Raw genomic sequence first — 14,604 nt, forward strand, 5'->3', positions numbered from 1 at the left:
GCGTTGCAGAGCAGTTTGTTTCATAAGTCAAAGCACAGTATTTCTAAAATCTAGTAATGCTACAAATGCCACCAAACTGCATTCTTTTCTACATCATACTAACACATGAATAATACACATATCCATACCACTGAATTACTGCGCTGATAATAATCTCTGGTGACAACTGAGATACTCCACACGGGCGGATATTTCTGTCTGTGTAATTGCAGTTCCAGTACCAGAGTATGAACTAACAGACATTTTTTGGTTAATGCACAAATGCATGTGTTTGTTTCATACCTGGATTTCTTCTGCAGAAGTAGTGCTCTTAGGAAACCAGTAAAGTAATTTTTAATTTAATTTTTTTTCTCCCTTTAAAGGGCTTCAAAGGGTACATTCAGTGAAGGAGTGAGCGCTCAGAGGATGCCTTGTTTGCAGTATTAGTCATCTGTGTAAGCACAGAGGCTCCTCTGCATCACAGCTCTGGTGTACACTGGAGTTGGAGGCAGGCGTGCAGACAGGCCCGTGCCGCTTGGATTCTGTTGGAGAGGTGCAAAGGCAGTTGGAGCAGACTTCTGTTTCCTATGCGTGACAGAGCCAGTGCTTGCCGATCAGTTTACACTCATAAATTTTTTTGCTCAAAGTTGATTTAAAGGTATAGCATAAAGCACATGGCTAAGAGTCAAAGGCAAGGGTAAGACAAGTGATTGCTGCATCCTGAATGAAAGACCCTGGCTTACTTGCTGAGATTTCCCATCTACACACATGGTGTGGGGTGAAGCAGAAGATACTTTCTGCATCCATCAGACTGTGTCCCCCCACCATGCTGAGCACTCTAGAGCAGGAAGCCTTCCAGCCCCTCTGTGGCCTGGCTGTCTTTAGCCTGTCAAGCTCACCTGCATGTATGTGTTTGTTAGGACAACCTGGAATGCAACAGCAATAGACTTCTTTCCAAAATCAGACCGTCAGCCACCACAACCATTGCAACTGGCAGGTGGGAATTGTCCTAATCTTAAAGAGAGGAGAGGTGTAGCTGTGTTTCAAGGCTGTGAAGGCAGATGGCTTAATTTGAGTTTTACTCTCCATATGACAGGCAGAGGGATTGAATTAGCTTTTAGGAGATGACAGCTTTAATTAAGCTAGCTATTTGTGATGTGGAATAAATCTGAGTTTGGCAAATACAAGGTGACCACAAAGAACCCGCCTAGTATTTAAAGTATTTTGGTTATTTTTGTCTTGCAAGGTATGAAAAAAAAAATATACTCCAATTGTGAAAAAGACATGCAGGCATGGGTTACCCAGTTTATACACCGTACAAGGTGTCCCTTACAAGAAATACCCCTTCTCACTACTGCAACAGTAAGCAGGACATGGCAAATTTGAAAACTTAGCTTTTCTGGAACAGGATGTCTGTGTAGGACCCACAGAATCCAGCTTTAACATAGGCCATTGGAAGGGCAAATCAATACCTGTATTTAGGAAAGCAGAAATTAACTCAGAATATTCTAGTTTATGTTATTAGAATTTATGATTGAAAAACCCCAAATTTAAATCTTTTGCTAAGTCTACTTTTTTGGAAGCTTCTTATGAACAACAAAGAAAGAGAAGCACAATAAAAGTCGAGCCTCTGTTTTTCTACTAGCATCACCTGAAATAACCACAGAGAGTGAAACTAGTTCATGACATCTGGGCAATTGCATGCTAAATTCTAAGCAGCCAGTACCTCTTGCCTAAAGTGGGCAATAGATCAGTAAGATACAATCAAGCTGTTATCTGTGCCATGATTTATTAGCTTTATTACTGTCTTGTTAAGTCATTCCTTTGCACAAGTTCTGTTTCCTATGACATTTAGAGTCAGAGAATATAGAGAAGGCAACAACGCTGTACTTTTTGTATTTGGGTATTGCACAAGGCAAAGAGAGTGTTTTAAAATTTCCTTCTCCTGCCAATGCCAAATAAAAATTGCCTGATGAAAGAAGATTAGCAAATGCTGTGTTTAACAACTGAATCCCAAATGCAGAACACACAAAACACTTTGTATATTTAAAAGTTGGAAATAGGTGTTATGGGAAAAAAAGTCCATGTAAATCTCTAGTTATCACTTGAAACTAAAGCGAAACAATGCAGCAACCCCCTATGGAGTCTGGGAGTGATCACATCTGTCCTGACAGCATTTGTTTGGTTTATCTTCATATGGAGCCTATGAAATTCTTAGAATAGGTTGTTTATTTTGCTGATTGGAAGCTAATATACAGTTGAAAAGGCCTGTTTAGACTTTGAGCATTTTAGATTTTATGGAGAAAAGGACGATCTATTTTGTCCTTAGCTATTACCTATTGGCTGTTACCTCTGTTATGTGCATCTTCAGATGACTATACATCTCTAGATTTATTTTTTGTCTTGTTTCATGTAAATTGGCTTCAAAGAATTACCCAGTATTGGGAAACAGTTAAAAGTGGTGTTTAAGCAGAACGTTCTTCTGGCCATTAACTGCATTGTTTTGTATCTACACGTCTCCATGTATATTTCCACTTTCTTTTGTCTGCAAACGCTCTAGTTACCGTATGACGTCTTATGGCAGATACTGGCTTTTGTGCATGCATAAAAGGGTCTATTCTACTCTAGCTCTGTGCACTGTATAAACAGTGCCATCATCCTAGTTAAATTCCTGGTCATTTCAGTCCTGACTTTCAAGTGAAGCCTGTCAAACAGTTGCCTGGTTTAGAAAACTCGGGGTGTTTAGGTATTCACATTTTTTGAAGCTGTCTGTTGTCTTCAGCTGTGTACATTCTAGCACATTTTTATTTCACTTTCTGCTTGATTTTTCTTTTTTTCCCTTGCCCACTATTATAAAATAAGAACTGTCAAATGCCTGAAACAAAACCGAGTATCTAATTCAAACTTCTCCTCTTCAAAGCAGAAGTCTTCTTGCTGTAAGTTCATTAGCCTTGAAATGACACAATTCAAGAAATAAATTGATAAAATTGTCCCACCTCTCTGCTCTTGGAAACAGAGAGATAAGTGGATTTCTCATGAGTTGCTGCTGCTGAAAGAAAGCAGCTTTCCATTAGCAGTGGGAAACTGAATATTTAAAATAAGCAAATTATCAAGTCTTAACACTGTCCTTGGTATCTGAAGGATATTAGCTCCTGAAATTCAGATCAGCTGTTTCACACTGATTCTTTTTTATTTTTCCTGTCATTATATATTACTCAAGGGTAGCTTGCTTGAAACAGATAATTCCAGAGTAAAAAACTCTCAGTTAGAGGCTTCATGAAGATCATAAAAAATCCTTTCATAGCTTGAAGGATAGCTGGGTTCATTTATGTGAGGAAAAAAATAAGTATGTTTGTTTTACATGTGTATGTAGTGCATAGCTATCAATAAAGTATATCAAGGAACAAGAAACAAATGTAACTAATAGCGTGGCATGTTCCTGTGTAATTCTGTAGTGTTATTCTCATTAAGAATAATGATACAAGAAGTATAATTTTATAGCTTTGGGGTTTTTATACATTGATAATATCTTAACTTGATGTTTTTTAGTATCTTGTTGGACTATTTATCACCTTCTAAGTATTTAGTAAGCTCTAACAAGCTCTTAGAAAAGTCTCAATTGATTAGATTAGTCAAATCTAATCCTTGCAACAGCGTAAAACTGACAGTTCTGCTCCGGGAGAGTTAAGAAAGAGGAAAACAGGATCTTTAGTGGATCCAGGTTTTGGTTGGTTTTGGGTGGGTTTTTTTTTGGCTCTGTAAACTCTGTGGCTTTCAAAACTTGTTATCATCAAATAAAATCAAAAGCATCAGATTGCAAAACTAACAAAAATAAGACCAGTGAAAGCAGCATGCAAGCGAAACTGGTCCAGTTTTCCTGGGCAATCCACATAAAACCTGCCCAACCAACTACTTTACATCCTCTAAAGTTTTATTTTGATTGTTGCAGAGATCGAATTACATGGTCTTCATGATTTTGTTTGGCTTTCTAATGTGCAGTAATCCATACTATTAAACTCTAAACAAGAGCATATTTCAGCTGTAAAATCTGTGTGTGTGTTAAACTGTGCATATTTGGGCATACAGGCCAGTAATTTCAAAGAACCTGTAATGCATTTGACACTAGATATTCTCATATTTATAATTGTTTGTGTGTGGACAAATGTTTGCCTCTTGGTTTAATTTGTCTTTAGAATGTAAATTTTCTATGGAAAATTGTGGCTGATTGTTAGTTTGATTTCACAGAATTGGAAGCTGTGCTTCCTGCCTTTTAAAACAAATAAAGGTAGATCTTCTGCTGAATACCTGTTTGAAGAAAATTTGGCTGTGTCACACTTGTGCCCTGAGGGCACTTCTCTTTGGTGGAAGGGCTTGGAAATTAGTGACCATCTAGTGTATTGTCAAACGCAACATTATTCTTAGCCACGCTAAAAGCAGGGTGAAACAAAATGTTTGGGGAAGGGAAGGTAAACATGGCACTCTCCAGTCCATACAGGGAACAGCTAGTCCAAAGGATACCTATTATTGTCTGAGAGTCAGGGTAAGAATGGAAAGCAGGGAAAATCTGTACATTCTCCCAAAGTCTAATTATTACTTTCTTTATAAATTAACTGAATGATAAGAAGTTGCTTCTGTGAACCCACCCCTGCAATACTCTAAAAGTCAGTCTTTGAGAGTGGGAAATTAGGAAAGAGCTTTGGGTTTATTCAACATTAGCTGCATAGCTTATATTGTATCATTCCATATCAGCTGTCTTGATTTTTAAAGTATTCAGTCATGTCCTTGCAGATAGTTTATCTCTTTGTAGTTTGGGGACAATGTTGAGGTACTGTGGTTGGATATACCGCCGGCACATGCTGATTTTAGTTGCCTGGTGCTCATAAGTTTCTGCATCAGTAATTTAAACAAAAATGCATTCCTGTGTTGTTGTTTTGTCCCAAAGTGGAGAGGAGACATTGATATTATTCATTAGCAGAGGTTTTCTCCCTTATAATTTGTATGAAGTCATCAAAACTACAGATTCAGCTCATGTACTAATGCCAGGCAAGAATGCTGTATGACTTTTCCCTACCATCGTTTCCCTATTATGGTTAATGCAGTCCATCTTACTGAAACCAAAAAGCTATTGCCAGTACACCTCTTAAATTATTCTCAAGCTGCCAGCTGTGCCATTTGACTTTGATCCTTTCTTTCATGGTAATTGTCATGCTGAAATGTAAAACTAAAATATATTCTGCACCAAGTGCCACCTTTTCATACTTGGGGAGGATATTAATCTTCATGAGACTTCTGCAGATTTTACATGCTATGAATAGCCTTCTCTCTGTACTATTGCTGCCATCAAGTGTAATGATATAATTATGCATGTGCAACTATTCATGTACAGTAATTTTCAAGGAATGCCAGCTTTCTGGAGTTCATTCTCATCTAGCATTTTCATACTGCTCAGCTTAAAAATAGCACTTAGAATTACATGAAAAGCATGAAACACCTCATTGTTTTATTTTAATGGGGGCTAAAAAAATTGGAAAACTCTGAATATGTGCTTTGAAGTATGCTGCTGAACAGAAGAATAGATTGCCTTCTTATTAGGTGAAATTTGGTAGCTTAGTGACTTGCTTCCCTGTTTATTTTGCCCTCACTGTTAAAATAATTGAGTAAAAATGGTCTAGTCACTAATGTAAGTAAATCCCTCCATTAGCACAAACAATTATCGTCACCTTACGGGTGTTACTACATGCTAAGAAAAACAGCTTTAAACTCTTCTTCTGGCTGATTTGGTTAAAAAAAATATGCTTTTCAAATATGAACATTTGTGTTATTTCTGATTCAAAACATTTTCAGCTGTTTGTTTAGTGCTTTAGGGATCTCATTGTTAACATTTGAGTGGTTTTGAAGTTTGTTGTAGTAAGGAAGTCCTGAAGCACCTTATTGTCCATTCACTGTACAGTAGCAAATCAGTATTTTAATGCATTAATGAGAGGCTGGACTGCAAGTAGCAAAGTATTAGTCACTACAATCACTGTTTACAGTGTGCTGCTTAAGAGTAAATATTTCTTTTATTAACTCTGAAATCAAATTAGTTGGTATCCAGGCATTCTAACGGTTCAAGGTACTGTCAAGTCCCAGGACAAAATAATAGTCCTGCTTCCAGGCACACACAGTGTAAACATAAGACTAAAGGCAGCAAGTATTAGGACTACTGAAGAAAGTCACAAAATATTTCCATGAAAATTGAACATATTGATAATGGAAATTAACATAATTAGTTCAGGGAAGAGAGTTATGCCCAAGGGGTCCTTGAAACATTGAAAATTAGCTTACTTTTGAGAAGAGAGCCAAAGGAAATGTACATGGAGAGGAATGACATAGCCAAAGAAACAGTATAAGACAGCTATTAGTTTGGTGGTGTTTTAGGTGGAAATCAGTGAAGTATAAAGGTTTTGGAAGCGAGATTTGCTGTATTGAAGATATGAGAAGACAAATGCCTGGATAAGAGTCCTAGATGCTTGAAGGATTAAGACTCAGATGTGTCTAGGAAAGAATCTGCACATGTGGATGTGGGGAATCTTGGGAGAGACGGGAATTGAAGATGGTTTGTAAACTGTGATAATGATATCTAGAGTCACAGGGAAATAAAGAAAAAAAAATCAGTTGGAAATGAAGATAAATAATGTAAACTACATTTAACCTAAGCTGATAGTCAGACACACAGTAATATTGGGAAAGGTGCAGTTTAGTTGGTGGAGGCAAAGGGCAACACTTGGAGGAATTGGGATCTGCAGAGATGACAGAAATATAGTGAGGGGTAACAAAGTCTAGGGGAATGTAAAGGCAAAACAAGGACAGAGTTTGCATAAAAACTTTGTACCTGAGCTCCATATGATGGCATAAAAACCTAGTGCATCTGCTGCATAATGGCATAAAAAAAATGTTCAAATATACAACAGATGAATAGATTGATCCTTGCTGAGCACATGGAAATGTATTTTTCTGGCAACTGGGACCAAATGTGATCCCTGGTCATGCAGTAGTAGAGTGCTCTGGTACTACAGACTTTAGTAGTGTTGGAGAGAACTGACTGAAGATTCTTCTGTGATGCAACAGTTGTTCAGCCACCAGTGTGTTCTGCAAAAACAGGAATAAATTCAACTCATGTTGAGAGTTCACCAAACAATGCTAATAAATAGTAACAAGAAGAATTAGAGATCAGGGTGCTAAAAAGGCATTAAATCTTTGCCATTTGCTGTCCTGGTTGGTGCACACAAGAACATACCCTGTAGTCTGGGTAAGACATCATTATTAGCTCTCTTCTTATGGAAAAAGAACCACATATATGCTAAGGTTTATTTTAAAACATTTCAGAAAAGAAGAACAAACCCTATAGTAAATCTGAAATAATATATGAGCAATAACAAAGACAAGTTTCAGGAAAGAGCTTCAAATAACTGGAGTGCTAGTGACATATAAGGACACTGGAAAACTTTGTCAGGAAGAGGTGAGGAAAAATAAAGTGATAAAGTTGTGAGAAGGGATGTAATAGAAGGAAAAGAAGGAGATATGAAAGCAGCCTGATTTGTCAAGTATGTGGGAAGATGTTATTAAATAAAACCCCAAACATTTCTAAAGGGCGTTGCTATCACATGTTTTGGGAAAACAAACATTAATAGCTATTCACTGGCTTGTTCTCCCATTCTAATAGGTGAAGTTAAAATTGAAACTACACAACTGCTTGAGAAGTTTCAGGGCAGCAAATTTGGCACAGTTTTGGACAAGTAAATAGCATTCTGAAGTGAGATAATTGGAGTTGGTGGGCTTTCTATAGGCAAGAACACGTATAGGCAAACACTGGTGGTGAAAGTGGTCCACATGCTGTTCTGTTTTTATTCTTCTAATGATTATAAGCCAGTGCATGACTTGATGCTGGCCTGGAGGATCTACCCTGCCTGAAGGAAAGGCTCTAAGGTTTAACTGTGATAAATGTACAGATACTACTATTTTCTGTATTCATTTAATATATCCATACCTTTTCAGAAGGCATTGTACCTTGACTTCCATTGAAATATATTACATGACCCAGCTGAAATGATTAGCTTCAAAAGTAGTGGAGCAAAAAAACACCTAATGTGAAGTTTTGCATGTGCTACTACTGTTTTAAATAGCCATAGTGCATACTTTGTGTATTAGTGAAAAACATAGCTTGGAAATGTTTGCATCTGACAGTGATCTATTTTAAGTAAAAGAAGAATATTGTTTAGGTGCTAGTGAGAAGTGCGAATATTGTGATTGGCTACTGCACAGAAACTTGCAGGCAGGTAATGTGTGGAGAGCAAATGAATTGCTACTGTGTAAGCTTTAAACTGTAGATGCAAAAGCTAAAATAATATTTACCTATACATGGTATAATGAATCTTTATTGGCAACTGGTATTCATGGGCTATTTGAAAGGTGGTATTGGCCAGACACAAGTTCCTTGGCAAGAGATCTTGCCTAGTGTATATTTGCAGAGCCTGTCTGCATAAGGATGCTGGCAGGTTTACCCTGATTTCTATTCCAGGTGACAAAGTTCTATCCAAGCATATGAGTGATCAAATATTTTCCACTGGAATCTGGGCACTGTAAAATTTCTGAAGCTGAGTAGAAATATTGCAGGATTTGCTTAAACTATAATAGCCTCTGCATACCAGTGTGGCAGCAAAATATTTCCACATAGGCAACATAAGGGCGAACTGCGCTGAATCGAGCTACACATTTTTCTGGAAGACTGCTGGGATTTTGTTGCCACTTGTCATTGGCATCTTCTATTAACCCAGAAGCTGTAATCACCAGAGTCTTCACTTAATTTCTGCATGAAAATAAAGCAACAGTAGTGGAAAGTGCTGGTGCCCTAACTTTATCTACCAAAGCAAAGAACTCAGTCCAAACCAGATGAAAGCTATACCATAACCGTGTTAGCTTATTTTTTTCCGATGCAAAACCAATTAAGAAACAGAACAGTTTCCATTAGTTTATTTGTCTTTCCTGGAGCAATTACAATTGCTAAACTTTCCTAAACTGTACGAATGTGGAGTCTCTCCTTGTGACAGGTTGTTTAAATTTATAACTAAAGCTAGCATTTCCATCTCCAATAAAAGCCAAACAGACATTTAATTATGGTGCGTGACATTTCTGACTAAAATAGAGCCAACAGAGCCTGTCAGACAGCCCTCATTGTTCATGAATTTTGAACAAATTGGGGATCTGTGAATTTATAGCCAGGTTTTTCTCTACTATTGTTTAAAATAGCACACATGGAAAACACTCCATGGGTGTGTTGTAATTCAGCTTTAATGATGTAACACTTGGTTTCAGTCAATTGTTGGAGGATTGCAGTAACACTGGTTTAGTGCTTCAGACATTGCATGTTCCTTAGCAATTATAGTCCAGCTTTCAATAATGCCTGTTGGCGGGTTATCCACAAGTGAAGTCATAGCAATTTTGAAAAGGAGCTAATAAAAATACACCTGCCTTGTAGTGGAAAACGAGCCTTTAATATCTTTGCTTTGAAGTTGAGTGAAGCCCACAGCATTAACTAACAGATACCAGCATTATGATGCAGTAATCCACTCCCCCAGGGGAACTCAGGGGATTGAAGTATGAAAGGCTACTATTTTCTAGTCACGTATTTTTTAGTCACTATAGCATTATGAAGGAAGAACAGGAATAACAAGGTGATAATAAAAACTGGAAGGGGTGTTAGCTGTAAAGTTAAGAATATCCAAAGCTGTCACCAACCTGTAGTTCAGTGATGCTACAACTTAAGTGATGTATAATGAATCAGTTGTTAGGTACTGCAATTACTTATTTAAATATATCTATTCCACTTTTTGTTAGGACAATATAGGAACTACTAAAACAGTATTTAAATGAAAGATTTTTTTTTTCCCCATTTTTTAATACAACTTTTCAGCTTTCTTTTCTATTCTGGATCAGTTTAGCTTTTGACAGCATTTTTCACAGCTACTGAATATATGCAGCCATTAATAACTCTTAATAGCTTTTCTTCAGCAAAAGATCTAGGGTGGATTCCTTTTGTTAAATTCTCTTTTATAGTCTCTCCTGATATCTATCATATGTTTTGAATTCTTTTTCATTTTGGGAAGCATGTGTGGTTACATCCTGGTGGCATGTACAGTCAAGTGATGTCTCTCCAGGGCAGTCTACAATGCAGTAGTTAGGTGCAGTTATAAACACCTGTTTGGAGGTGAAGAAAATATATTTTTTGTAAAACTGGTGGGAAAATCTAACCCCTTAATTTCTAAAATGAGAATGGGAACTTGGAAGATCCATGTCTGTCTATTGCTAAATTAGTGACTGCTAAGGCAGATGACAGAATCTTTCTTTCTGGTAGTTTAAGTATAAAATGCATCTAGGAATGCCCACATTATAATGCCATTATTTGGTATGATTGCAGTATTTGTAAAGAGCATCTAGAATTACACTATAAATGACCTTAAGCAACTGGAAGTGAAACTGTTGAAGGAAATGCAGTACCCTATGTTCTTGTGTCCATTCTGCACAAAACTTTATTGTGCAATTCTATCATGGAGACAGCTGTCCCAGTCTTACTGTAGAGAGCATGCCTGAAGAAATACTAAGCTAGGCTTGCAATTTTTCAATATGACATATTATGGAACTGTTTTGCAGTCACTGCTGGTGCAATTAAGGTCCAAACTGAAGAAAACAACAACAAAAATAAAATTGTATGGGTATATTCAAAAACAGGCCTCTTATTGTAGTGGGAAGGGGAAGATAATGCAAAATAAAGTGATTTGTCCATTTTTAGCACAAAAAGATTAATCTGGAAATTAGTACAGCCATTTCCATATAAATCTCTAGATATAATTTAGGAAAGAATAATAATATGTTGATCAGGAATTTGTCTGCATCCCAAAGCAACTTAGGAGCCCACAGATTACAAATCCTACAATTAAGCCTTCACTTTCAGCTCTAGTAGAGGCTCCTTTTAAAAATAAGCAGAATTTTAACTGTATACCTGCAAGGCTGTATACCTGCTTCTCTCACTGTCAACCACCAATATAAAAGGGTCCTCTAAGTGGAGATGTGAAAGATAAAGAGCATTTAACCCCATGCTGGCCTGATCAAACACTGGTCCCTGCTAACACAGGAAGAAACATTCATCAAAGTGATATCACTTGGGTATGATACTACAAAGACATGCACACTTGCTTAACTTCACGTTAATGGGACTATTTAGGTGCATGAAGTTAAGCATGTGTTTTAAATCTTTGTTGGATCGTGGTCTGTATTTTCCTTTCCACTAACCTGAGCTGTTAGGCAAGGCCGTTACCTTACTGGTCTGAAATGCTGAAAATTCTCTCTGTCTATGGAGAAGACTTTATATGTCTGCATTCACTTTATTGATCTTCCCTTGTTGCCATGGGATTTTAATTTTATTATGTCTGTGTTTTTTATTTTTGTTTAGGGTTAGTAGCACAGTTTTACAATTTTCAAGTAATTCCTACTTTTTGTGAGCAAATATTTATACAGTTTCCTTTCAAATAGAAGTCCGAGTAGCTCTTGCTTTATACTTTTAAAATCTACTAATACCGACAAGACTTCTAACAGTTGTATTAGATTTCACTCCTAAATAAGTCTAACTTTCTCTCAATGTTACTATAAAATAACTAAAGTAATTATCTATTTTACTGATTTCTGCTCTAGTATTTTGTGAGTGAACTTGTACCGTGATTGGAAGGTTTCCTATTCAGCATTCAATTTAGTAAAAAGAGTGCTGAATGAATGCAAAATGGAAGTAGGAAGAAACATAGCGAGTTTTTAAGCTGTTGCACTGTTCGGTCCCACAGCTAAATTTAAGTGCACACTACATCGAGGGCTAGTCACAAAGATTTTTTGTTGTTCTGGGTAAATCAGATATGTCAGGAAGCCAATCCGTCACACTTCGTACAAACTTCATAGTACTGTCACTATATATTTTACTGCTGCTCTTTTCTTTGTAGAATTCAAGTGTGTAATTTGCATAATTACTCTCCAAGTAAATTGCTATTGAGTCTTGACACCTGCTAGCACTGGTATTCATTTCAAGCCATAAAGGCATACTTTGAAATAAATATTGGGAAACTCATTAAATGTTGTCAGCTGTACCATCCATGTTAGCAGAAAACAGTATAGCTAAATATTTCTGCTTTTTATTTTCTACTAAAGAAAAAAAAAGAGCAAAACTTTGTGAACACTTTATGTACTTTAAAAATATTTTCTGAAGCTAAGTCCAGTGATTTTTATCAGTTTTATACTCATGCTGTTTTTCCCATATATTCTCATATGAGAAGCATATACAATTTCTGATTTTATACTTGGAAAGCTCTACCTAAAGTATTAGGTGGGCCAAGTCTGACAAAAACTCTGAGAGTGAAACTCTCCTAACCTTCGTTACTTCCAAATTTAAACACAAACTAAATTTAACCAAATTCAGAAACTTGATAGTGCTTAAAGTCAATGGAGCCTAGATTCTGGTCCTGGATAACTCCCAGTCATTTCAGAGGAGTGAAGTGTATGTCTGGAAACATTTTTAGGAGTTGCATTAATAGTTGTTTCTGCTTTAGTTGAACAGGATCTTTTAATGTATTTATTTACTTCCTCTTTAGGCAGATTGTGTCTAACCAGTTTTAGTGAATCTGGACTGTGAAGTGTCACAATGAAAATTACCCCAACAAATGTAGTATGTTAAAACAAGGGTGTTTATAATCACCAGCAGATTATTTCAGCTGGAAAGTGTACGTAGATTAGTATCAATTTTTTGTGGTGTTTGTAGAATGTTTATAGATGGTTTGAGAGAGAATGTGAGAGGAAGAAGAAACACTTATCATTAACTTAATGTGCCCATTGTACTTGTGGTCCCACAACCAGAGTTGTCAGTATAGATAAAATTAAATCTGAATCTCTCCCACCCCACAAAGGGAACAGACTGCCAGATAACTTGTGATCATCCTACTATTTTCTTCAGCTTCCACCAACTTCATTCCTAGTGAATTCAAACTTACTCTCTACATCTTCAGGACTGCCTTCAGATTCTTACTCCACGCTCCTGGCTCCATGGCATGAAGTCTCCCATTTCATCAGGGAAGTTGATCTTTAGCCTGTGCTTGATGCTTTAAAGTGGTCATTCTCTCTGGTTACTCCTTCTCATTGAACTGATTTCTTAAGTTACTGTTTACTGCTGTCTCCCTGTAATCCTTTCTCAGGATCTTTTTCTTTCAAGGCTTCTGGAACACAAGAACCAGTGTGTTAGAGGGCTAGCCAAAAAGAAATACCTAGATGTCTGCTGGCCTAAGGCGTATGCCACAAGCATACCTAACAATTGTCTCTCATATCTGTTAGCTCTTTCTTGTTGTTGCAGGTTATAAACTCATCAGACAAAAAGACAGTTTAAGACTTATTTGTAATCAATCCTTCACTTGTTGGAACCTGGATCTTTATTTCATCTGCAGAAGCTGACTCTGGTAAAATAGGAAAGTGACACAGCTACCCAAGATGGTATATTAAACATGTACACAGAGAGATTTGTGAGCTCTGTGAGGGCTCTGTCCTGGGCCATGCAGCAGATGCTTTGCTGTAGCTGAGAGGAAGAAGCCCTGAAAGCCAGATACACAGTATGCTTTGTTCTGGAACTCACTGGAGGATCATTCAAATAATGTTAGAGAGTTTTGTTATAATGAAACCCTCAGATCTCTATATGACACTAGAAACAGAAACTAGGAGAGGAGCATATGTCTGAATTTATGTTGGGAGGACAGAAAAGAATCAGAGATAACAGCCCAGGGGCACAGATCTTTCATACTGAGAATTGTGGCCTCAAGAAGAGGTGTTAAATCAGCCTTCACAGTCTGAAATATTTCACATCACCACTGAGACAAATTCAAACTTCCTGCCCTGATGAAGCCACCTGATGGAAGTTTTGAGCAGGGACTTGGACCATCATGATATAAATTAGACTAGATTTTGTGAAGATGAAATAATGCAGCTAGATACATTTACTGAGTCTTTGAAGCAAAATGTCACAATGAGGTATATGGACACTTTGCAAGTTCCTTTGAGGTATAATTTATGCAGCTACTGGACATATTAAGGAAGGGAAATCATATATTAAAAAAATTCTTGTAGTTAGTAGCTAATGACTAAGCATTAACCAGATAGCCCCTCCAAAAAAGAGATTTTTTAAATACTTTTGGTAACTAATTGTGCTTGTAATTTTGCATGTACAACTGACTTCAAGCGCAAAATGACAGCCATTGATCTTGAGCCTCTTAAAGCATTGCATTTACATGGACCTGCCTAATAAAGCCCCTGCCATTGATGTGTCCAAATCAGTTTAATGGAGGCATAAATCCATGGGGGAAAAAAACCAACTTGATATTGTTGCCTTTTCAATCATAAATCAGGTTTTTAATGTTTTCTGCTTTAACGTTTTACATATAGAATGATATGAATCTTGATATTGTAGCTTTTTGTGTGTGTGTGTGTATTTTGTAGATTACACCTGGCTGCCTGACAGAAACCTGTCAAAATAAATGACCAGAATTAATTACTGTGGAGCAGAGTAAAAAT

At 37.0% G+C, this 14,604-nt stretch overlaps 1 protein-coding gene across 2 annotated transcripts in view; it reads left to right on the forward strand.

Moving 5' to 3' along the window:
• AGMO (alkylglycerol monooxygenase) overlaps positions 1 to 14,604 on the forward strand; it is a 195,093-nt gene that overhangs the window by 121,578 nt on the left and 58,911 nt on the right. The gene's annotated exons all lie outside the window — the stretch shown is intronic.

Source organism: Melanerpes formicivorus, unplaced genomic scaffold (genome assembly GCF_026170545.1).
Source record: "Melanerpes formicivorus ecotype bairdi unplaced genomic scaffold, bMelFor1.0.p_v2 SCAF_23, whole genome shotgun sequence".
NCBI classification, from domain to species: domain Eukaryota; kingdom Metazoa; phylum Chordata; class Aves; order Piciformes; family Picidae; genus Melanerpes; species Melanerpes formicivorus.